A 27,091-nucleotide genomic window follows, 5' to 3' on the forward strand; every position below is an offset into this window, starting at 1 on the left:
GATCTTTCTTTCAGGCAACTATCTAATTAGTAGCATATAATATAGGAGGTTTTTAATTTTGGCATAATTATCTTATTTCAGAAGAATCTTTAACAATTATGACAAAGGTAATAGTGTAACTAGGCTTCAAGCCTTTCTGTATAAATATTAAACAGCAGTTTAATTTAATTTGTAGATCTTGTTTCTTAAGTTCCACACAGGAGTGCAATGACATGGTGTTTGTCCTTTTCTGACTGACTTATTTTATTTAGCATTATACCCTCTAGGTCCATCGATGCTATTTTAATTTTTTTTTAACGTTTATTTATTTTTGAGACAGAGAGAGACAGAGCATGAACGGGGGAGGGGCAGAGAGAGAGCGAGACACAGAATCGGAAACAGGCTCCAGGCTCTGAGCCATCAGCCCAGAGCCTGACGTGGGGCTCGAACTCCCGGACCGCGAGATCGTGACCTGGCTGAAGTCCGACACTTAACTGCGCCGCCCAGGCGTCCCCATCGATGCTGTTTTAAATGGCAAGATCTCATTCTTTTTTATGGCTCAGTAATATTACATTGTGTATATGTACCACGTCTTCTGTATCCAATCATTTATCAACGGACACTTGAATTGATGCCATATATTAGCTATATAAGTAATGTTGCAATGAATATAGGAGTACAAAGATCTTTTTGCAGTATTGTTTTTATTTTGTTTGGGTAAATACCTAGTAATGGAATTACTGGATCCTATGGTAATTTTTTTATTTTCTTGGAGAAACCTCCATATTGTTTTCTACAGCAGCTGTACCAATTGGCATCCCCACTAACAGCACATGATATGTCCTCATCAACACTTGTTATTTCCTGTATTTTTCATTGTAGCCATTCTGACAGGGTGTAAGGTGTTATGTGGAATTTAAAAAACAAAGACCAAAAACCAGACGCTTAAACACAGAGAACAAACCGGTGGTTTCCAGGAGGAAAGGGGATAGGAGGATAGGTAAGATAGATACAAGAGATTAAGAATGAACTTATTTTGAGAAGCAAGGAGAAATATATAGCATTTTTGAATCATTATATTGTACACCTGAAACACTGTGTGTTCTACTTCAATAAAAACAAACACATTTTCGGCTAAGCAAAAAAAAGGCAATTTAAAAAAATAAAGGAAAAAACAGGCCAATTACCAAACAGGAGTAGATTTCCAACTTTGGCTTCACCTGTATCATTTTAGGCCATGGCTAAACGTACCTCCATGGGGCTTAGGAGACGCCTGGGACCGTAACAGATGAACAGACTTTAGTATATATGCTGCCAAAGGGAGCACAAGATGAACAGAATTTAAACCGGTGATGACATTCTCTTTAGTTACTTTGTTGTCCAAGTGAACACAATGACATTGTCAGTTAAACAAATGTTTTTTTATTAAATATTTGTCTTAGTATTCTTGTTGAGGAACACTATATGCAACTTTTGTGCTTTGTGTGTTGAGAAGCTGGAATGGTGTGCTGAAATGAGAACATGTAGATTATGACCTGACGAATGAGGGGGCACATGCCACACATGTTGGATCAGCAGGTAGTTCCCTCAGCATCCCAATTCCAAGTTTTGGGGGGGAGTAATAAGATCCACAGAGTCCTTTTGATTAAAGGTGCAGTTTCAATATACTCACACAAAGGAAGTAGAGTTACAGGGTTTATTCTTACAGAGAGCTCCCAATTTACAGTGGTTAGATTTGTGATTCTTTGACTTTATGATGGTGTAAAAGCAGTAAGCCTTCAGTAGAAACCATACTTTGGATTTTGAACTTGAAGCTTTTCCCAAGGCTAGGAATATATAGTACAACACACTCTTGAGACCCTCTGCAGCAAGAGTGAACCACAGCTTATGGGCAGCCATGGGATCATGGGAGTCAACAACCCACACACTGACAATCATTCCATACATACAAGCATTCTGTTGTTCACTTTCAGTACCGTATGTGACTAAGTTACCTGAGATATTCAACATTCTTATAAAATAGGCTTTGGATTAGATGATTTTGCCCCACTGTAGGATAATAGAAGTGGTTCACATTTAGGGTGGGGTGGGTAAAGTAAGCTATGTTTTGTAAGTTACGTGTATTAAATGCTTTTTGTCTTATGGTATTTATTATTTTTTTAAGTTTTTTTTTTCATTTGGAGAGAGCATGCAGACAAGTGTGCAAGAGCGGGGAAGGGGTGGACAGAAAGGGAGAGAGAGAATCCCAAGCAAGCTCTGCACTGCCAGTTCACAGACTGATCTCACCAACAGTGAAATCATGACCTGGGCTGCAATTAAGAGTTGGATGTTTGACTGAGTCACCCAGGTGCCCTGGCTAATGGTATTTTTTTCTAACTTAAAATGGACTTATTGGGATATAAACCCTATTATTAACTCAAGGAAAATCTGTACTTAGAAGTCCCAGAAGGGAAGAGGGGTAATTGAGGGGGTGGGGAGTCCTCCATCAAGTAACCAGCAAGCGGGAGATAGGAGAGCAGGGTAGCAAGCACCTATTATAAAGTGGTTGGGGTGGAGATTACTGACTTTTCATGGGCTCAAGCCTAAGTGGTTATTTTACTTTTTTAAGTTTATTTATTTTTGATAGCAAGAGAGAGACAAGGAGAGAGAAAATCTCTGTGCTGTCAGCACAAAGCCCGATGCAGGACTTCATCTCACAATCCATGAGATCATGACCTGAGGTGAAATCAAGAGTTGGATGCTTAAACGACTGAGCCGCCCAGCCACCCCTCTAAGTGGTTATTTTAAAAGGTGTCCAGGAAAAGTAAAAGGTGAACCTAGGGCAGGCACCCCAAACTCAAGTCCTTATCTAAATGTCCATACTCGTATAGAGCAGGGTTCTACTGTAAAATGTCTGAATAGCAACTCAGAAGAACAAAGTTGTTTTCCTCCAAAGTTATTTTCCTCATCACAGTTTGCTACCAAGACCAATGAGACACCCGTGTATCCTAACAGTCTTCCATACTGCTGGTGGCACTGTAAACTCTTCCTCAAGAGTATGTTTGACAGTAAGAATAAAAACGCGTATGTGCTTTGGCTGATTATTTAATTCAATAATATATAATCTGGTACTTCCACCCCTAGGTATTGATCATTAAAAGTCATGTAAAATAGCTATACTCCCGTTGTCCAATATCATTGGCTCCACAAGCCATTTCACATCCTCCTGTAGAATATTATGTGATTATAAATGATCATGAAAACTGATTAACAGTATTAAAATGTTTATACTGGGGTGCCTGTGTGGTTCAGTTCCTTAAGCATCTGACTTCGGCTCAGGTCATGATGTCATAGTTCATGGGTTCGAATCCCAGGTCAGGCTCTGTGCTGACAGCTCAGAACCTGAAGCCTGCTTCTGATTAAGTGTCTCCCTCACTCTCTCTTCCCCTCCTCACTCATGCTGTCTCTCACTCTTTCAAAAATAAGTATTAACAAATTTAAAAACTGTTTATAATGATATTACTGCAAAAAGTACTAGTACTAATTTTAATGTGATTACTAAACAAAATACATACATGAAAGAAAAAAGGGGACACAGTAAATAAAAAATACCATAAAAACAGCAAAGCATAGGCAGGATCATGTTTTTAAAAGTTTGCTGTTTTCCGTATTGTCTATAACATGGCTATGTGATTTTTATAAAGAAAAAATAAGTGAGGATATGGCAAAGGGGCACACTTTAAAATTCAATCACAAAATGATATATACTTATTTTATGTAGTTAATTTTTAAGCCAATGACTTCCAAAAAATCATCTGTTGGTAACAGAGGAAGTCACGTTTCATGGAAATTGATTCTTATGATTCCAAAATTGAAAACCGTTAGAATCCGTTTTTGGTATGTGTTTATACCAAATGAAATGTGTTTAAGCCGGGCCATAATAATTTATATTGAAAGCAGACTATATTATTTGTTGATAGTACCTTCCTTTTCCCTCAATACTTCAGTTCTTGTTCAGTTTGAGAAGCCCTATTGCCCTGAACCAATGGAACATCTTAATAAAGACCTTACATCTTGAAGTACCACTGGATCCAGCAGTTTGACTAACAGACTGAGCTGAGAATAAAGGGAATCATGGAGAAAGTAAACCAGCTGATCTGACCCAGACGTTTCACCCACATGAACACCACCACCAGGGCTGCACATGGCACAGCCACCATCCTCCAACCTCGAGACACCTATTGCAGGAGGAAGCAGCTAGATATCCTACTGGAGGCAAGGGACCAGTTGGGACACAGGAAGATGTATGGTGGGGATTTCCTGAGGGCCAGGATGTCCTCCCCAGCCCTGAAGGTAGGCGCTTCAGAATAGGTGACAGACTTCAACAACAGCACCTACCTTGTCAACTTCATTTTGTTTAGGGAGGGCTGGGTCTCTGTCTCTCCTGCTCATCCACCCCAGTGAAGGGGTGTCTGCTCTCTGGAGGGCAAGGAACCAAGACTATGACCGAATGATCTCCACAGGCCAGTTGGACAATGGCACCTCCTAGTCTTTGCTCTGTGTGGTCTGAACCTGAACTCGACTGCTCAACCGTGTAAAGACCTGGACTACCAAGACCAAGAGGCCTTCTACCGCATGAAGCCTCCACATATTCCCTGTAGGTAGGACTCACGTGACCACCAGCGAGTAAAATATTTGCTATCTGAGAAAGGAAGAACCAAGTCTTTCCCACAGGTAACAGGCCTTCACATTCAATAGGCAATACAAAGAGGTAGGCTTAGGTTCAGACCAACCCTGCCTAGAAACTTTTCCTAATCAAGCTCCCTAACACCAAATAAATGTTGATTTGGTTATAATCTTATCAGAGTCGGCTCAGCTGCTGGTATACTCATAGGCCCCATACAGGTCATCTCTACACCTGTGGTTTTAAGGAGTAAAACCAATGAAGCACTTTACATATCCCGATTGTTATCCATTGGTTTATAATACTTCCAGAGTTGGTAACAGACCAACTTTTTAAGAGACCAGTATTTTCTGTAACATATTCTATAGAACAACAATCCTACAGAATATTAGATGCCATGTCAAAAAAAAGGGGGGGGGGAATGAATAACATCATTGGTCTACTTCACCCTATACATTAAATAAATCACCAAATTCTATGCATTGTACCTCCCACAGAGTTACTGAACCCAGTCATCACTCCATTGCTGTTGCCTCTGTGGAGAAACTATCATTGTACCTCAATTAGATTATTCCACCATCCCCAGAGCTGGTTTCCTTGTCCACAGTCTTGTTTCCTTCAATCTACTGTATCCAAACTAAGGTTTCTAAAATCTGGATGACTTTTACTTTTCCTTGCTTAAATTCCTGTATGTGACCCCATTGCTGTAAGGGTAAAATCCATACTCTGTAATGTTTACAAGGACTTGCCTAGCTCTAAACCTTGTTGTCTCACCCTTATGCTGCCTTGCTCTGTCAGATAAGCTAAACGTTTATTTCACAAATGGACCATGTGCTCTTTCAACTCTGTAATTGTACAAGTCTTGGTTTAAATAGTACTCTTCGCCTTTGGGTAAATTGCTATTCCCATATTCTTTCAGTACATTCTGATTTTTTTTCCCCAATGATAACACTCATTATACTGTTAAATTTCACACATATTTTTATATCTTCTGGTAAATTGTAAGTTATGTGAAGCAATAACCATAATTTTTTTGCCATTTATTTATTCAATTTTTAAATAGTTAGGACTTTCTATGTTCCAGACATAACTCTGGGTTGTGGGGAGTAAGTTTAGGAATTCCCTGAGTTTGCACCAATGGGTTAACAAGGTTTAGGATGAAAGAATCCAAGATTAGGTAAACAGGGCACCCCAGTATAGAAGTAGGAACCCACAGGATGAATGCATCCAAGATTAGGTAATAGACTGCTGGTGAAATTGCCTGGAGCAGAGGTAATTAGCAAAAGAAAGGTGCCATGTTGACCCTGGGGTAGCATGCTCTGTCTTATCCCCTAGGCAAGTTGAGACAAACAGACTCACTCAGCACCTGATACTCACACCAGGATTTTGTTTTGTATTGACCCAAACCCCTAACACTGCATATCTTTGAAAGCCCCTTTCTTTCACACATGAATTCATGATTACTGTTTCATTGTCTCTTTCTGCACACCCATCACGTTTGTAAGCCTTCTGATCCTAATAAAAACTGAGCAAGGACCCTTACTTGGGGCTCTTATCTCCTCCCAGACATTATTAGACTCTCTCACATTTAATTTTGCATCCACTTTCTTGCTGGACAAGAGAGAACTCCAGACTCATTCTGCAACACTGGGTATTTGGAATTCTATATTCTAGTGGAGTAAAAAAAACGGCACACAACAAGTTGTAACAAAGTCACAAGAATAACGATTGTTAATCAAATGGTGAGTGCTATTTTAGAAGAGGCAGGTGAGACCTGTTTTGAATACCAACCTGAGAACAGGTGAGTTGAGCAACACCTTGAATGAAGTGAGGAAGTGAGTCAGATGAATTTTGGGGGAAATACCGTTCCCAAGAGAGAGTATATGAACTGAGGTGAGAACATGCTGGAATGTTTCAGAAATGGTGAGGGGAACCACTGAGGCTCGAATGCAATGGATGATGGAGCAAGGAGGTCAGATGGGTAGGCAGAGCTTAGAGGCCATCTATGTATGATAGGAAGCCATTAAGAGCCACCACTTTGTCTCCTAGCCCAGTGATGCCTAACATGTGGAAGGTTCTCAACTGCTGAATGGAAAATAAGTGAAATACAATCAGGGAAAATAATTAAATAGGTTTATTTTCAGCTGGCTTATTCAGTAACTTTAGTATGTATCCCTTCAAGTGGGGGTGGGAGACAGAGGTTCAAAATTATTTGACCATGGAACAGTTATACCATTTTAAGAGACTTTGGTTCCATAGTTGGTAATTGCTGCTATAGAAAGGCCTTGTTGTGTGATGTGGGTTCAAAAAAGCAAGTGGAATAATATAGTATCCTGAAAATTTAAGTTCAAATCTATTTCAAACATTATGACGACACCAGGGCAGGGGGCAGGGCACAACTGACCCTAGGTTTCTACAAAATGTCCCTTTCATGCTCTGTCACCTTCACTTTTTTGTTTTCCTGATAAAGATATGGAACCATTCCTTTATCCTATGGCTCAGACAAAAGAGGCTGGGCTTTTCCAAAAAACTATTTTAACTAATACCTAAAGGAGGTATCCTCATGAAGATGTAGAGCCCTTTTCATTTTGAAGGCCATGTTTTAACTCTACAGGCAGAGTCTTCCTGTGCCGATTCCATTTTCCCTGTTGGCCACATACAGCTCCCTCTTGAGATGGTCTTCAACGCAGCCTGTGTTGGGGGAGCTCTCCCTACACACTTTCCTCCTTGTTCTCAGGAAATCCTAAATTCCTGGTCTAGCTAACGTACATGTATTTTTGGCTCAATCATGCAAAGTGGACTATATTTATGACAGTTTGCCTGACCCTGTTTTACTTTCCAATACACACATTTACTTCTGGATTCCAAGCTTCATTAAAAAATGTCTTTTTTTCTCCTCTTGCATGGAAGTAGACATAGGTTTCCTCACAGGTGAATAATCAGTTTCACAGTTGATTCCATATCCAAGAACTCTTGCAGATTATTCTAATACAAAACTCTAAGCCCCATTCTTAGGCCCAAGTCAGGTGCTAGGACATCATTTCTTCCCACAAGTCCAAGGACTAAATTGGTTTCTTTCATTTGTAACATAGTAAATACAGTTTCTCCCTCATGTTCTCTCATCCCTAGCTACCCAATCAGATGCTACCTCCTCAAATACTCACTTCTTCCAAGTTAAAAAAAGTATTTTTAATTTTAGTATTTTTGTTGATAATCATGGTGGGAAAATAAGCAAGTGGTTGCCACCTGAGAAGACTTCATACAGGAAACACAGTTGTTAAGAAATCTTTCAGTTTCTGTCATGGTCTGTTACAGACTGCCTTCTGAAACGTAATATGCATGTGTGTGCGTGCATATGTATATATACACGTGTGTGTATGTATATGTGTGTGTGAATATATATATATACACACATATATATACATACACATACATGCACACTTAATACTAAGACACATTGACATGAACATCATACTGTGTTTTTAATTCTACCTTTTTATATATTTATAAATGTTTTTTTTGAGAGAGCAAGCACACACAAGCATGGGAGGGGCAGAGAGATAGGGAGACAGAGAATCCCAAGTAGGCTCTGCACTGTCAGCACAGAGCCTGACATCGGGCTCATACTCACTAACTGTGAGATCATGACCTGAGCCTAAGTTAGATGTCTAACCAACTGAGCCAACCAGGGGCCCCCGTTTAATCCTATTTTTAATGTCCCGAAGTTTGGCTTTGGTAATCCAATTCACAAGGTTGTCTCTTGACAACTTCAACTTTACCTTAAATAGATGTGGGAGAATAAATATTTCAGATTTCAGAAATCCAGGTTCTGCAACGAGACAAATTTTAACCTTGTGCCAAAGATAGGTCTGACAGGATCCTCAGTAAAAATAATCTGGAGTGACTATTATGCTTATTTAACATATGTAGAAATTTCAGCCATAAGTTACACCTAGCAAGATGCAGTCAGAACCTGTATCCCAATCTACTTTATGCGAAAGAGGCTATATATAACACTGTCTCCCATGACTCCACCACTCCCGACAGCTGTTACTGTCCAAATGCCGTGACCCCTCACTTCTGCAACCCTATGATGCCCGTGATGAGGGATTATTATCATTTGACCCCAAAATTCAGACAATCTTTTTCAATTTTGGAAAATACTTCCTTTGTCCTTCCTGGAGGTCTCTGTGGACCTGGCCCCTGAAGTCCTTCCTTTCCCAAGATGGATACTATGTTGATGGAATGAATTCAGTTGACCAGATATACTCACCAACTTAATTTGTAAGACCTATATACCTCGAGGTGAAGTTCACTGTGCTAGGCTACTAAAACATTGTAATGAATAAGACTGACCCAAATGCTACTCTCAAGGAGATGACAAAGTACAGAAAATAACCTCTGGGGATCTTGTGAAGGTCAAAAGTGCATGAATAGGAGGCTGGACAAATGGACTTTCATAGAAGGTTGTAAGCCAGTCAAGGAGCTTGGTCCTTATCCTGTAGGTTGATGATGAAAAGTCATGGAAGTATTTTGTCTAGGGGAAAACAGGCAGCACAGAGGATGTTTTAGTTGGGATAAACCAAAGGAGCAGAAATACACATATACCTTGTAGAATAGTTACCATAATCAAGTTGAATAACATCACCTCACATAGTATGCATTTTTGTGTGTGTTTTATTTTGTATTTTTAAGTAATCTCTGCACTCAATGTGGGGCTTATAATCTTGAGACCAAGAGATGCATGCTCTACTGACCGAGCCGGCCAGGGGCTCGTGTGTGTGTGTGTGTGTGTGTGTGTGTGTGTGTGTGTGTGTGTGTTGTGTAAGGACATTTAAGATCTGCTTTCACAGCCAATTTTAAACCCATATTAACTATAGTTATCATGCTGTACATTAGATCCCCAGACCTTAGTCATCTTATAACTGAAAGCTTATACCCCTTAACCAACTTCTCCCCATTTCTCCCACCCCCAAACTCTGAAAACTACCATTCTACTGTTTCTATGAATTTGACTTGTTTAGATTTCATATACAAGTGAAATTTATCTTTCTGTATCTGACTTATTTTACTTAGCATGTCCTCCAGGTTTATCCATGTTATTGCAAATGGCAAGCTATTTTTCTTTTTTAAGTCTGAATGATATTGCATTGTATATTTAGACTACATCTGTATTCATTCATCCATCAATGGACATTTAGGTTCTTTCCATATCGTGGCTACTGTGAATTAATGAGGCTATGAATATGGGGTGTAGGTATCTCTTCAAGTGCCCCAGAACTATTGAATCAGAAGCCCTGGGGATACAGTTCAGTAATCGGAGTTATAATAAGCTCTCCAGATAATCCTGATGTACACTCAAGTTTGAGAAGTACTGCCATAGGAAAATGTTGATGAAGGCCTGAATTACCACAGGTGGTGAAGATGCAAAGGCTGGCTTGCAGTAGAAAATCATTTAGAAGATAAAACCAAAGATATATGTTTTATGAATTCCACATCGCCCTCTTTCTGGATCTTTGGATCCCTTCCCTTACCAGGAGAATGATTTTCCAGAATCCTAACCCATTTACTTTCTCAGAATATCTTAAATATATCAAAGTAAAGGAAAATAAAGCATTTGTAGAGAGTTAAGAGTGGCTCAATCTCTCTCAGCTAGTGATTCATTTTTTACTTTAATATCTGGGCAGATATCTGGCTAATTTATTTTCCCATTTTTTTGAAGATCAAACATGGGGGTTGAAATGATAAAGAACTTTACCTACATTGAAGTCTTACCACATAATAGTAAGTCTATTGTGCTATTGCTTGCTGTGTTCACAATTTATCCATTTAAATGACTTACTTTGAGAAATTTCTTAGACATTATTTCAAACTTTCATTTCCTCGGACAAAGAGTATCAATCATCTTGGGTTTTACAGGGGGGACTTTATTATTCTTAGAAATTATTTTCATATCAATTGAAATCAATTTTAATACTAAGTCAGATCTAAATGTCTAACCAACTCTTAATTTCAGCTGTCTGCTCTCAAAATGTACATGTTATTTTTATTTAAACTTAAGATTTATTCTTAAAAATCCAATAATTAGGTAATGTGAAAATGTCTCAGATAAGCTACAGAGTTAGATAATTTCTTTGGTGGTTTCTCATATCTGTTTCAGCCAAACCATCTTAATTAAAGTTCTATGAACTAGCAATTTCTGTGGATATTTTCATTTTATCACAGGAAATTCAGTGGTCAATACACAGCCATCTCACTCATAAAAGCGATGATTTTGCTATACCGGAATTTAAGTGAATTTCAGAAAAGCAAATGACTTCCGTTATAACAATCAATGCTGTATGCATTTGCACACTGCCCATTTTTCATATATTCAGTAAATGTTTATGGAGGGCCTACTGTAGGCAAAGTACTTTGCTAAACCTTGTGGAGAACATATAAATAAATCATGAACCCACTGAAAGCTCAGTCTACAGAAAAGACAGATCCCTTATCTCTGCCATGGCAACCATCATTCATACCAACTATTACACCAAAAAAAGTTGTTAGACTTGAAGCAACTGGAGGCTTTTTAACACCTCTGTGGCTTCCCTATTTCCTGGACCATAATTTTTAATACAATTATGTGGTTCCTTAGATGATAATGCCAGATTGTTATTTTTAGAGCCATTTATAAATCTGATATAATTCAATATACATAAATTTAATTGTCTAAACATATACCACAAATCTCAACAATGTAGGGAGATGACAAAGAAGGTATATTGTTTAAGTGGCAAAATATATAAATGACCTCCATCTTGAAAGAGAAAAGACAGTGGATTAGGAAAATCCTGAGCTCACCTCATCCCATGGACACAATGAGGCAACAACTATACATATTGCAACTAACTCCAAAAACAATCTGAAGTGAGGCAGAACATACCTTCCATAGCTAGGTGTAGAGAGAAGGCCACATCAAAAAGGGTAGGAGGGGTACAGCTGGAAACCAAACCCCTGGTATAGTTTAACTGACCACAAATGGGAGAGACATAACATGTATGGAGGAACAAGAGAATCAGACTCCATGGCAGACATCCCCGGTCCTGGGGACCTGCACTGAGAAGACCAGTCCCCGCAGTATCTGGTTTTGAAAATCAGCAGGATTAACTCCAGGAGAGCCAGTGGGCAAAAGGAAACTGAGTCCCATCCCTTCAAGAGCTAGCCACTAAATAACTCAGCCTGAGACATAGTACAGGAGCAGCAGTTTGAAAAGTGTATGGAGTATATGTGAAGGAGATTTACTGACTAATTTTAGGATGTGCTCTGGGGGAGGGCAAGTGTCTGCAGGAGCTTTCTAGAAGAATGAAAGTGCTTGTGGGTGCCATTTTTCTTACCCTCCCCAAGCCTAGATAGCCAAATGCTTTCTGGACCCAGTTCTTTTTTTTATTCAAAAAATATTTTTTTAATTTTTTTTTTGAGAGAGAGAGACAGTGCACAAGCAGAGGAGGGGCAGACAGAGAGGTAGACACAGAATCCTGTAGCAGGCTCCAGGCTCTGAGCTGTCAGCAAAGAGCCCGGTATGGGGCTCAAACTCACAACCTGAGATCACAACCTGAGCCGAAGTCAGATGCTTAACCAACTGAGCCATCCAGGCGCCCCTCTGGAGCCAGTTTTAATACTCTCCATTCACCTTGCTGGCACTGCATGCCCCACCCCAGCATTTCCCTGTAGACCTGCCTCACCCAACCCACTTGCCCCAGCAAGTACCCCTCTAAAGCACCCTGTCACATCTATTGGGCAGGCCATTCTGCCCTGTGGAGGTGGCAAACTAACCCCACACACCAGCACCCTCCAGTGCTTGCAGCTGGGCCTCTCACCTGGCTTTGCAGGGAGCAAGACCTGCCCTTTGATGTACCCACAGATGTCACAGGGGCTAATGGTGAACAGATAGTCTGAGGTCCGGTCCTACCCACCAGTGGGTCTGGGCTGAGCCTCTTACCAGCACAAGGAGCAAACTTGGCTGCCCAGGGCTCCTACAACAAGCAAAGAGGGCAATTACAGCAAGTAGGGCTGAGCACCAGCTTAACCCACCCAGCATCCTTACAGCAATTGTGGGTCAGCCATAACAAGATGGCATATGTAGCCTACATAGGGGAGACCCATGGAGGGCCTAGCTGTGGTGACCAAAGGGGATTAGGCTACAGAGCACCACAGGAATCCTTCTACACAAGGCCACTACTTCTAAGACCAGTAGACATACCTGACCTACCAAATATATAGAAACAAATACAAAGATAAACAAAATGAACAGAGGACTACGATCCAAATGAAGAAAAAAAAAAAAACCCACAGAAAAACAGGTAAATGAAACAAAGATAAGCAATATGGCTGTTCAAGAGTTCAAATTAATGGTCATAAAACTACTCACTTTACTTGACAATAGAGTTGATAAACTCAGTAAAAACTTCAACAAAGAGATAGAAAATATAAAAAATAACCTGTCAGAGCTGAAGAATAAGTAACTGAAATAAAAAATACACCAGAGGGAATCAATAGAAAATTAGAGGATGCAGAAGAATGGGTAATTGATATCGAAGAAAGGGTAGTGGAAAGCAACCATGCTGAAAAGAAAAAAGAATAAAAAATGAGAATACATTAAGGGACCCTGTGACATCATTAAGCATAATAACATTCACAGTACAGAGATCTCTGGAGGAGCGAGAGAGAGTGAGCAAAAGGGAAGGGGGAAGATCACTTAAAGAAATAGCTGAAAACTTCCCTAATCTGGGAGGAAGGGAACAGATATCCAGGTTCTGGACAGATGAGCCCAAATTAGATGAACCCATGGAGGTCCATACCAATTTAAACACATAACAATTTTAAAAGCAAGAATCCTGGGTGGCTGAGTCAGTTAACCATCTACCTTCAGCTTGGGTCACGATCTCATGGTTTATGAGTTCAAGCCCCACACAGGACTCTCTGCTGTCAGTGCAGAGCCTGCTTCAGATCCTCTGTCCCCCTCTCTTTCTGCTCCTGCCCCACTCATGCTCATGCCCTCTGTCAAAAATAAATTAAGAAAAAAAAGCAAAAAACAAAGATAGAGAATATTAAAAGCAGCAAGAGCAAAGATACTAGTTATAGGCCAGAGAAACTCTATAAGGCTATGAAGTGATTTTTGAGTGGAAAGTTTGCAGGCCAGAAAGGAGTTGCATGGTATCTTCAAAGTGCTGAAAGCAAAAAACCTGCAACAATAGCCTACAAGATCATCTATCAGTATTGAAGGAGATCTAAAGAAATTTCCAGACAAAAGTTAAAGGAGTTCATCATCACTAAATTTGCCTTTCAAGAAATGTTAAGGGGAAATTTTTAAATGGAAAGAAAAGACCTTAACTAGAAGAAAATTATGAAAAAAAATTTCACTGGTTAAAGCAAACATAGTAAATGTAGTACACTAATCACTTATAAAGCCAGTACAGAAGTTAAAACATAAAAATAATAAAATCAATTATGTCTACAAAAATTACTCAAAAGATATACAAAGTAAAAAGATGTAAAGTGACCTATATATAAAACATGGAGGGAGCAGTAAAAATGTAGTTCTTTTAGAATATGTTCGAAAAATTTTAATGTTTGTTTATTTATTTTGACAGAGAGAGAGAGAGAGAGAGAACGAGCAGAGGAGGGACACAGAGAGAATCCTGAGTGGGCTCTGTACTGTCGGTACAGAGCTTGACATGGAGCTTGAACCCATGAACCATGAAATCATTATCCGAGCTGAAATCAAAAGTCAGATGCTCAACCAACTGAGCCACCCAGGTGCCCCAGAATGTGTTTAAATTTAAGGGGTCATCAACTTAATGTAGATTTCTATATATATAAGATGTTACATATGAATCCGATGGTAACTATAAATCAAAACTTATTAATAGATACAAAAAAATAATGAGAAAGTAATCCAAGCATAACACTAAAGAAAGCCATCAAAACAGAAGAGACAAGGGAAGAAGAAATCAACAGAAATACAAAAACAACAAAAACCATAACAAAATGACAATATATATACTTATCAACAGTTATTGTCAATATAACTGGTCTAAATGCTCTCATTAAAAGACATAGTGTGTCTGAGTGATTAAACTAATAAACTTGACCCATCTACATGCTGCCTACTTGAGATTCCCTTTTGATTTAAAGACATATATAGCCTGAAAGTGTAAGGGCTGGAAAAAGATATTCCATGCAAATAGAAGCAAAAAAAAAAAAAAAAAAAAAAAAAGAAAAGAAAAGCAAAGCTGTGATAACAATACTTATATCAGACAAAATAGACTTTAAAATGGAAACTGTAACCAGAGATAAAGCAGGGCATTACATAATGATAAAACGATTATTCTAACAGGAGGATTATAAAAACTAGAAATGTCTAGCACCTATGTAGGAGCACCTAAATGCATAAAGCAATTATTAACACAGATGGAGAAATTGACAATACTACTATGGGACTTTATACTTCTATCAATGGATAGATCATTCAGACAGAAAAATCAATGAAGAAACAGGGACTTTGAATGACACATTATACCAGATAGACTTAAAAGATACATCGAGGACCTTTTATCCCAAAACAGAATACATATTCCTTTCAAGTGCACATGGAATATTCTATAGCACATATCACATATTAGGCCATAAAACAAGTCTCAATAAATTTAAGATTGAAATCATATTGAGCATTTTTTTCTGATGAAAATGGTATGAAATGAGAAATTAATTATAAGAAAAAAACTGGCAAAAACACAAACACACAGAAGCTAAACGACACACTACTAAACAACCAATAGGTTAATGAAGACATCAAAGTGGAAATAAAATACCTGCAGACAAATGAAAATAGAAACAATGGTCCAAAATTTTGGGACACAACCAAAACAGTTCAACGAGGAAAATTTACAGCAATACAGGTCTACTGCATAAAACAAAAATCTTAACAAGGAGGTGGGTGGGAGAAGAGCTAGATGGGTGATGGATATTAGGGAGAGCACTTGTCGTGAGGAGCACTGGGTATTGTATGTGAGTGATAAACCACTGCATTCTATTCTAGAACCAGTACTGCACTTTATGTTAACTAAAGTTTAAAAATAAAATAAAATAATCCAATCTTATACCTCAAGGAACTAAAGAAAGGAAGAATATCCAACATCTGTAGAAGAAAGGAAATAATAAAGATCAGAGTATAAGTTGAAACTGAAAAAAAAATTAAAAAAAAAAAAACCACCCAAAAACCAAAAAACAAAAAACAAAGAAAAAAAAACAAAAAACAAACAAAAAAAAACCAAAACACCCCCCCCCCTAAAAAACAATAGATAAAAACATTGAAACTAAGAGCTGATTCTTTGAAAGGATAAATAAAAATGATAAACCTTTAGCCAGATTCATCAAGAACAAAAGAGGACTCAAACAAATAGAATAAAAAAATAAAGGGGAGAAATAACAACCAATATCACCAATACAGAAAGGATTATAAGAATACTATTAAAGATTACATGTGAACAGGGGCACCTGGGTGGCTCAGTTAGCTAAGCTTCTGACTCTTGATTTCAGCTCAGGTCATGATCTCACAGTTGGTGAAATCAACTCCCTTTGGGCTCTGTGCTGACAGCATGGGGCCTGTTTGGGATTCTCTCTCTCTCCCCCTCTCTCTGCTCCTCCCCTGCTCATCCTGTCTCTCTCCCTCCTCTCTCTGAAAATAAATCAACTTAAAAAATGTTGTGTATAAACAAATTAGACAACCTAGAAAAAAAATGGATAAATTCCTTCAAATTTGGGTGAATTGGTAATCAAAACTCGAAAGCAATAAAAGTCCAATACCAAATGGTTTCACAGGTGAGTTCTACCAAACATTTAAAGAAGAGTTGATACCTAGTCTCCTCAAAGTAGTCCAAAAAGAAGAAGAGGGGGTGCCTGGGTGGCGCAGTCGGTTAAGCGTCCGATTTCAGCCAGGTCACGATCTCGCGGTCTGTGAGTTCGAGCCCCGCGTCGGGCTCTGGGCTGATGGCTCGGAGCCTGTTTCTGATGCTGTGTCTCCCTCTTTCTCTGCCCCTCCCCCGTTCATGCTCTGTCTCTCTCTGTCCCAAAAATAAATAAACATTGGAAAAAAAAAAAAAAAAAAAAAGAAGAGGAAGGAAAATTTCCAGACTCATTCTACCTGTCTGGCATTCCCATGCTAGCAAAACCAGATAAAGACACTTAAGGGGGCAAAAAAAAAAAAAAAATAAAGTTCAATATCCCTGATCAATATGTATGCAAAATTCTTAATATTGGCAAACCAAATTCAATGATACATTTTTTAAAATATTTATTTTTTAAAATTACATCCTAATTAGTTACCACATAGTGAAACAATGATTTCAGGAGTAGATTCCTTAGTGTCTCTTACCCATTTAGCCCATCCCCCCCTCCCACAACCCCTCCAGTAACCCTCATTTTGTTCTCCATATTTATGAGTCTCCTCTGTTTTTTCCCCCCTTCCTGTTTTTGTTATTTTTGTTTCCGTTCCCTTATGTTCATCTGTTTTGTCTCCTAAAGTCCTCAGATGAGTGAGGTCATATGATTTTTGTCTTTCTCTGAGTAATTTCACTTAGCATAATACCTTACAGTTCTATCCGTGTAGTTGCAAATGGCAAGATTTCATTCTGATTGCCGAGTAATACTCCATTGTGTATGTGTATGTATATGTATATATATGTATACATATATACATATATACACATACATACATATATATATACACCACATCTTTTTTTTTTTAATTTTTTTTCCCAACGTTTTTATTTATTTTTGGGACAGAGAGAGACAGAGCATGAACGGGGGAGGGGCAGAGATAGAGGGAGACACAGAATCAGAAACAGGCTCCAGGCTCTGAGCCATCAGCCCAGAGCCTGACACGGGGCTCGAACTCACGGACCGCGAGATCATGACCTGGCTGAAGTCGGACGCTTAACCGACTGCGCCACCCAGGCGCCCCACACCACATCTTCTTTATCCATTCATCCATCGATGGACATTTGGGCTCTTTCCATACTTTGGCTCTTGTTGACAGTGCTGTTATAAACATGGGGGTGCATGTGTCCTTTTGAAACAGCACACCTGTATCCCATGGATAAATGCCTAGCAGTGCAATTGCTGGATTGTAGGGTAGTTCTATGTTTAGTTTTTTGAGGAACCTCCATATTGTTTTCCAGAGTGGCTGCACCAGCTTGCATTCCAACAATGCAAAAAGAGATCCTCTTTCTCCACATCCTCACCAACATCTGTTGTTGCCTGAGTTGTTAATGTTAGTCATTCTGACAGGTGTAACGTGGTATCTCATTGTGGTTTGGATTTGTATTTCCCTGATGATGACTGATGTGGAGCATGTTTTCATGTGTCAGTTGGCCATCTGGATGTCTTCTTTGGAGAAGTGTCTATTCGTGTCTTTTGTCCATTTCTTCATTGGATGGTTTGTTTTTTGGGTGTTGAGTTTGATCAGTTCTTTATAGATTTTGGATACCAACCCTTTATCTGCTGTGTCGTTTGCAAATATCTTCTCCCATTCTGTCAGTTGCGTTTTAGTTTTGCTGATTGTTTCCTTTGCTGTGCAGAAGCTTTTTATTTTGATGAGGTTCCAGTAGTTCATTTTTGCTTTTGTTTCCCTTGCCTCCAGAGATGCAAGGATACATTTTTTTAAATCACTCTTTTGTGTGTAGCTGTCTGGTTTTCCCAATGCCATTTATCAGAGAGACTGTCTTTTCCCCATTGTATAATCTTGCTTCCTGTCATAAATTAACTGACAATACAAGTTTGGGTTTATTTCTGTGATCTCTCTCCTGTGATACCAATCCACATATCTATTTTGTGCCAGTAGCATACAGTTTTGAATACTATAGCTTTCTAGTATATTTTTACATCTGAGATTGTGATACCTGAAGTTTTGGTCTCCTTTCTCAAGATTGCTTTGGCTATTCAGCATCTTCTATGCTCCAAACCAATTTTAGAATTATTTGTTCTAGTTCTGTGAAAAGTCCTATTGTAACTCGGATAAGGATTGCATTAAATCTGTAAATTATTTGTGGTAATATGGACATGTGAACAGTATTAATTATTCCGATCATGAGCATGGAATACTTTTCCACTTACTTGTGTCCTCTTCAATTCTTTAATCAATGTTTTACAAGTTTCAGAGTACTGGTCTTTCACTTCCTTGGTTAAGTTTATTTCTAGGTATTTTATTTTATGTTGCAATTTTAAATGGGATTGTTTTCTTGATTTCTTTCAGCTGTGTTATTATTAAATTGGACCACTTTCTGTACCACACACAAAAATGCACTAAAATGGATTAACATAATTTTGAGACCTAAAACCATAGAACTCCTGCAAGAAAACAGGCAATGATCGCTTTGACATCAGCCTCAGCAACAGTTTTCTAAACAAATCAACTATTGAGAGTACACAAAGTAAAAAGCTTTTGCACAGGAAAGAAAAACAAAATGAAAAGACAACCTACTTAATGGGAGAAGGTATTTACAAATGATAGATCTTATTAGAGATTAATATCCAGAATATATAAGGAACTTGTACAACTCAACACCAAAACAAATAATCTGATTAAAAAATGGGTGGGGCACCTGGGTGGCGCAGCCGGTTGAGCGTCCGACTTCAGCCAGGTCACGATCTCGAGGTCCATGAGTTCGAGCCCCGCGTCAGGCTCTGGGCTGATGGCTCAGAGCCTGGAGCCTGTTTCCGATTCTGTGTCTCCCTCTCTCTCTGCCCCTCCCCCGTTCATGCTGTCTCTCTCTCTGTCCCAAAAATAAATAAACGTTGAAAAAAAAATTAAAAAAAAAAATGGGCAGAGGACCTGAATAGACATTTTTCCAAATAGATATACAGATGGCCAACAGACACATGGAAAGATGCCCCAAATCATTGATTATCAGGCAAATGAAAATCAACACAATATCACCTTATACCTGTCAGAATGGCTCAAATAAAAAAAAGACAAGAAATAACAAGTGTTGATGATGATGTAGAAAAAAAGAGAAACCCTTCTGTACTGTTGGTGGGAATGTAAATAGATGTTTATTGTGGAAAATAGTTTAGATGTTCCTCAAAAAATTAAAAATAGGATATTATTCAGTAATCCACTACTGGGTGTTTACCCCCAAACGATAAAAAACACTAATTTGAAAAGATATATGTATCTGTATGTTTTTTGCAGCATTATTTACAATAGCCAAGTTATGGAGGCAACCCAAGCGTCCACTGATAAATGAATGAATAAAGATGTTGTGGTATATAAATACAATGGGATACCAATCAGGCATGAAAAAAGAATGCAATCTTGCTATTTGTAACATGGGTAGACCTAGAGCATTACACTACGAAATAAGTCAGACACAAAGACAAGCATCATGTGATCCATCTTATATGTGTAATCCAAGAAACAAAATAAATGAAGAAATAAAGCATAAACAGACCCATAGAGAACAAACTGATGGTTTCTGGAGGTGAGGGGATGGCCACAAAGGGTGAGGGGAATGGGAGGTACAGGCTTCCAGTTAAGGAATAAATAAATCTCGGGATTAAAGGCACAGCACAGGGAATATAGTCAATGGTATTTTAATTGTGTTATGGTGAATGATGGTGGCTATACTTGTGGTAAACATAGCTGAACATACAGAGTTGTTGAATCACTCTGTTGTTATGCATGTCAACCTCATGTAACATTGTGTCAACTATACTTCATTAAAAAAAAGGATTATTTGCTATAATCAAGTGGGATTCATTCCAGGGATGCAAGAATTTCTAAATATTTGCAAATCAATATTATGTATCTCACATTCAGGAGAGGAAGGATTAAAACCATGTGATCATCTGAATAGGAAAAAACACTTGACAAAATTCAACATATATTTATAATAAAAATTCTCAAGGTGGGTTTAGAGGGTACCTACCTCAACATAAAGTGTCTGTATGGGACAAACCCACAGCTGACATCATACTCAGCAGTGAAGCTTAGCTTTTCCTCTAAGATCAGGAATAAGACAAAGATGTCCACTCTCAACACATTTAGTTAACATAGTACTGGAAGTCCTAGACAATGTAATCACACATGAAAAAGAATTAAAAGACATCCAAAATGGTAACAAAGAAGTAAAACTCTCAGTATTTGCAGATGTGATTCAGTTTATAGTAAATCCTATAGACTCCAAGAAACTACTAGAAATAATAAATGAATTTAGTAAAGTTGCAGGATATAAAATTTACAGAAATTGGTTGCATTTCTATACACTAAAAATGATGTGTCCGAGAAATTAAGAAAACAATTCCATTTACAATTTTACCAAAAAGAATACCTAGGAATAAACTTAACCAAGGAGATGAAATAAGTAGACTCAGAAAAATAATATTAGATATTGATGAAAGAAACTGAAGATTTCACAAATATATCAAAAGATATTCCATACTTAGGGATTCAAAGAGTATGATTAAAATGTCCTCATTACTCCCAATCTACAAATTCAATGCAATCCCTATCAAAATAGTGAGTGAGTGACTATAAGTGAGTGAGTGAGTGAGTTTGTTTTACAGAACTAGAATAATCCTGAAGTTTGTATGGAGCACAAAAGACCCTGAAGAGCCAAAGCAATCTTGGGAAAAGACCAAAAGGTGCAGGTATCACAATCCTAGATTTCAAGATGTACTAAAAAGCTATAGGAATTAAAACAGTATGCTACTGGCAGAAAAAAAGACACATCAATAGAACATGATAAAGAGCCCAGAAATACACCCATACTTACATAATTAATCTATGACAAAGGAGGTAAGAATACCTAATAGGGAAAAGGCAGTATCTGCAATAAATGGTACCGGGAAAACTGGACAGCTACATAAAAAATGATACAAGGGGACCACTTTCTCACAATCATTCACAAAAATAAACTCAAATTGGACTAGAGACCTAAATGTGAGACCTTCAACTATAAAACTCCTAGAGGAAAACAGGCAGTCATCTCTGACAACAACCTTACCATTTTTAGATAGTTCTCCTCAGGGAAGGTAAACAAAAGCCAAAATAATGTATTGGGACTACACCAAAAATAAATCAATCAACGTCAATACGCCACATTAATAAGACAAAGGATAAGAACCATATGATCCTCTCAATAGGTACAGAAAAAGCATTTGACAAGATAGAGTAGCCTTTCTTCATAAAAACCCTCAAGAAAGTAAGGATAGAAGGAACATACCTCAACATTGTAAAGTCCATATATGAAAGACAGTTAATACCATCCTCAATGGGGAAAATATGAGAGCTTTCCCCCTAAGTCAGGAAGACAACAGGGAGGTCCACTCTCACCAGTTGTTGAACATAGTCCTGGAAGTCCTAGCCTCAGCAATCAGACAACGATGAAATAGAAGACATCCAAATCAGCAAACAAGAGATCAATTTTTCACTCATTGCACAAAACATGATACTTTATGTGGAAAACCCAAAAGACTCCACCCAAAATCAGGAAAGTTGCAGGATATAAAATCAACATACAGAAATCAGTTGCATTTCTATACACCAATAATGAAGCAGCACAAAGAGAAATCAAGGAATCAATCCCATTTATAATTGCACCAAAAACCCTATGATACTTAGGAATAAGCCTAGCTAAAAAGGTGAAAGATCTGTATGTTGAAAACTGTATAAAGCTTATTCAAGAAATGTAAAAAGATGCAAAGAAATAGAGAAACATTCCATGCTCATGGATTGGAAGAATACCATCAAAGTGTTGATACTACCCAAAGCAATCTACACATTCAATGCAATCCCTATCAAATAACACCAGTATTCTTCACAGAGCTAGAATAAAAATTCTAAAATTAGTATGCAACCAGAAAAGACCCCAAGTAGCCAAAATGATGTTGAAAAAGAAAACCAAAGCTGGAGGCACCAGAATCCCAGACTTCAAGGTATATTACAGAGCTGTAATCAACAAGACAGTATGGTATTGGCACAAAAACAAAGTCAGATCAATGGAATAGAAAACCCAGAAATGGACCCACAAACGTGTGGCCAAGTAATCTTTGACAAAGCAGGAAAGAATATCCATTGGAAAAAAGACAGTCTCTTCAGCAAGTGGTGCTGGGAAAACTGGACAATATGCAGAAAAATGAACCTGGACCACTTTATTTCACCATACACAAAAATAAACTCAAAATGGATGAAAGACCTAAACGTAAGACAGGAAGCCATAAAAATCCTAGGGGAGAAAGCAGGCAGCAACCTCTTTGATCTCAGCTATACCAACTTCTTCACTAGACAGATCTCTGGATGCAAGGAAAACAAAAGCAAAAATGAACTGCTGTGACCTCATCAAGATAAAAAGCTTCTGCCTGCTGAAGGAAACAATCAGCAAAACTCAAGGCAACCAATAGAAAGGGATAAGATATTTGAAAATGACATATTGGATAAAGGGTTAGTATCCAAAATCTATAAAGAACTTATCAAACTCAACACCCAAAAAACAAATAATCCAGACAAGAAATCGGCAGAAGAAACAGTTTTCCAAAGAAGACATCCAGATGGCTAACACACATTTAAAAAATGCTCAAAATCACTCATCATCAAGGAACTACAAATCAAAACCATAATGAGATATCACCTCACACTTGCCAGAATGGCTAGAATGAACAACTCAGAAAACAACAGATGTTTGCGAGGATGTGGAGAAAGGGGAACACATTTACCTTGGTGGGAATGCAAACTGGTGCAGCCACTCTGCTAGACAGTGTGGAGTTTCCTCAAAAAATTATAAACAGAACTATGCTACAACCCAGCTATTGCACTACTAGGTATTTATCCAAAGGATATAAAAACACTGATTCAAAAAGGGATATGCACCCCAATGTTTATAATAGTGCTATCAACAAGAGCCAAATTATGCAAAGAGCCCAAATATCCATCAACTGATAAATGGATAAAGATAGGGGCACTTGGGTGGCTCACATTTAGTTGTTAGACTTCAGCTCAGGTCATGATCTTGCAGACCTTGAGTTTGAGCCCCACACTGGGCTCTGTGCTGACAACTCAGAGCCTGGAGCCTGCCTCAGATTTGGTGTCTCCCTCTCAGCCCCCCACCCACTTGTACTCTGTCTCTCTCACTCTCTTTCACAAATAAACATTTATAATTTTTTTTTTTAAAGATGTGGTATGTGCACGCACACACACACACACAACAGGATACTACTCGGTGATCAACAAAAATGAAATCTTGCCATTTCCAACAACATGAACGGAACTAGAGTGTATTATGCTAAGCAAAGTAAGTCTGAGAAAGACAAATATATGATTTCACTCACATGTGGAACTTAAGCAACAAAACATGTTCATCTGAACATAGGAGACAGGAAGGAAAATAAGAAACAGAAGGGGAGGGAAACCAGAACAATTTCTTAAATACAGAGAACTGAGCGTTGCTGGAGGGCAAGTGGATGGAGGGATGGGCTAAATCAGTGAGGAGCATTAAGGAGGGCACTTACTGGGATGAGCACTGGGTGTTATATGTGTAAGTGATGAATCACTGGGCTTGACTCCTGAAACCAATACTACGCTGGATGTTAACTAACTTGAATTTAAATAAATTAAACAAAACCCGACAAAAAAGCTTCACACACTGTAGGAAACTGTCAACAAAATTAAAAAGCAACCTACTGAATTACAGTGGGTATTTGCAAATGATTTATCTGATAAGAGGTTAAGATCTAAAATATATTACTATCTTTTACAACTCAACACCAAAACAAACAACCCCATTAAAAAAAAATGAGCAGAGGACCGGAATAGACATTTTTTTAAGAAGACAGAGAGCAGACACATGAAAATATCCTCCATATCACGAATCCTCAGGGAAATGCAAATCAAAACCACAAGGAGATGTTACCTTACACCTGTCAAAATGGCTAGAATCAGAAAGACAAGAAATAACAAACTTTGATGAGGCTGCAGATGAAAGGGAACACTTGTACACTGTTTGTGGGAATGTAAATTGGTGCAGCCACTGTGGAAAAGAAGTATGCAGGTTCAACAAAAAATTAAAAATAGAAATACTATGCAATCCAGTAATTTAATTACTGATTATTTATGCAGAGAAACCAAAAACACTAACTGAAAAAGATATATGCACTGCTGTGTTTATTGCAGTATTTATAATAGCCAAGATAGGAAAGCAACCTAGGTGTCCATCAATAGATGAATGGCAACAGAGTTGCAGTATATATAAACACAATGGAGCATACTAAGCCTTATAAAGAGTGGGATCTTGCCATTTGCAACAAAATGGATGGACCTAGAGGGTATTGTGTTAAATGAGATAAGTCAGAAAGACAAAGACGATAGGATTTCTCCTTTGTGTGCAATCTAAAAATAAAAAATAAAAATAAAAAACCCAGAAAACCAGGAACAGACTCTGAGAACAAAGTGTTTGCTGCCAGAGGTATATACAGCTGGGGAGATGGATCAAATAGGTGAAGGGTATTCAGAGGTACAAACTTCCAGTTATAAAGTAAGTAACTCATGGGGATGAAAAGTACATCACAGGCAATATAATCAATAATACTGTAACAATGTTGTATGGTGACAGATGACGACTATAGTTATTGTAGTGAGAACTAAGTAATGCACAGAATTGTGGAATCACTATGTTGTACACTTGAAACTAATATAACATTTTATATCAACTATACTTCAATGTTATTTGTTTAAATGGCCCGAGTCTTACCTGGGTGAAAGCATGATGTGAGTCAATGAATACAGCTGAGGCTACTTTTAAAGTGAAGTATTCAGAGTAAGGAGCTATCAGCCCTCCCTTTTTCTACATTTATCAGACCGCACTGATAAGATGTTCAGCCTGGGCCCAACACTGAAATTTTAACCCGAGAACCGGATTCTGGTGCACACAAAATAAACAATGTGTGTGACATCATTTCATAAACATGTGCAAGGTTTCTCCATGGAGAAGAGTTTGAGGGGAAATTTCACAAGTTACCAAGGTCAATGTTATTGGTACAATGTTTAGCTGAGTTACTGAGGCTTGCTATTTCATGGCCACTTATTTCCTCCACATTTGGCTAGCTGTTGAGTAACTTGGGGGACGAGGTAAAGCCTGAGGAAAACATTGCAAATGCACAAGAAAAATTATCCCTACTCCAGGACAAACCATTCCTTAGTGAGATTATTCAAAAGTGAGACTTTTAATTCATCCTTTAACACGATCTTGTTAAAAAAATAATTGTTGAAGAGAGGAGAGAATAAATAGAGAAGGGTGGAGAGAAAAGAGAAAAAGAAGGGAGAAAATGAGGAATTTGTTTCAAAAGTAATTTGTGGTAATAAAAATTGTTTACTGCACGTATTTTTTATTGCCAGAGAGTGAGAACATAGGAAAAAGACTGAAACGAAGACTCCTTTCCCCAGTGGTCATACTGTGAAAATAAGGTGGATTACAGCATTTTGTAAATAGAGCAAGTTAAACACAAATTAAAAATGACTGCTTGAAGAGAAAACTTACTTTCCTCATTGAAGACTCAACACTGCATCAATGGGTTTACTACTTACAAAAAGTGGTGAAAAGTATGTATTTTTATTTTGAAATTACAGTTGATTTATGAGTTTCTTATAAAATAATGTTTGTTTTTTTAATTTGCCAAACATTTGGATTTGGGTTTTTAACTAAAAGTCAAATTTTATTTTTTCCATTCATAAATACTAACAATTTTCTTTCTCTTTCTACACCCATTTTGTTAAGATTTTAATGCATCTGGTGAAGTTCTTTTCTTCCCCTTAGCAGTAATGCTATTATCATTAGAAATTATCTTGGTCAGAATTTTACAAATGTGTACATTTAAAAATTATATAATTAATTTCATTTAGTTACAAAGAATTATTGATTTGTTTTCCATCAGCCTTAAAATATTTTGATCATCATGGAATTGGGGTCTTTAAAACATGTATACTTCTGGATGCCACAGGACGTATTTTGATTCAGTGGAAAAAGCATGGTCCTCCACGTATTACCAAACATCTGTTTGGTAATGAAAACTATATCCCGAGGAAAATTCATCGAGCAGCCAGAGACAATGACACAGCCATTGTCATTACCCCTGGCCAGCACCTCAGACCTTCTCCTGTCAAAATTTTCATTCACAGGGCCATTAATGTTCAAAAGGCCATTGAATGTCCACTCTCACAAAAGCCCAGAGACCAAGTTGATCTTAAAACTGAAAATACCAGAGATGATTAGTGATTTCCATGGTTGTATTAAAAATCTTATTGTGAAGGATATTTTTGTGGATTTCGATGTGGGTATTATTGATGTTTGGGAGAGGACTATTGCATACGGTGGTAATAATGCTCATCCACCTGATTATGTGACTGGAAATCTTATTAAC

The 27,091-nt window shown here is 38.0% G+C and overlaps 1 pseudogene; it reads left to right on the forward strand.

The window, feature by feature from the left end:
- Positions 1 to 4,068: 4,068 nt before the first annotated feature.
- Positions 4,069 to 27,091, forward strand: LOC122482480 (annotated as a pseudogene).

Source organism: Prionailurus bengalensis, chromosome D1, assembly GCF_016509475.1.
Source record: "Prionailurus bengalensis isolate Pbe53 chromosome D1, Fcat_Pben_1.1_paternal_pri, whole genome shotgun sequence".
Lineage (NCBI taxonomy): Eukaryota > Metazoa > Chordata > Mammalia > Carnivora > Felidae > Prionailurus > Prionailurus bengalensis.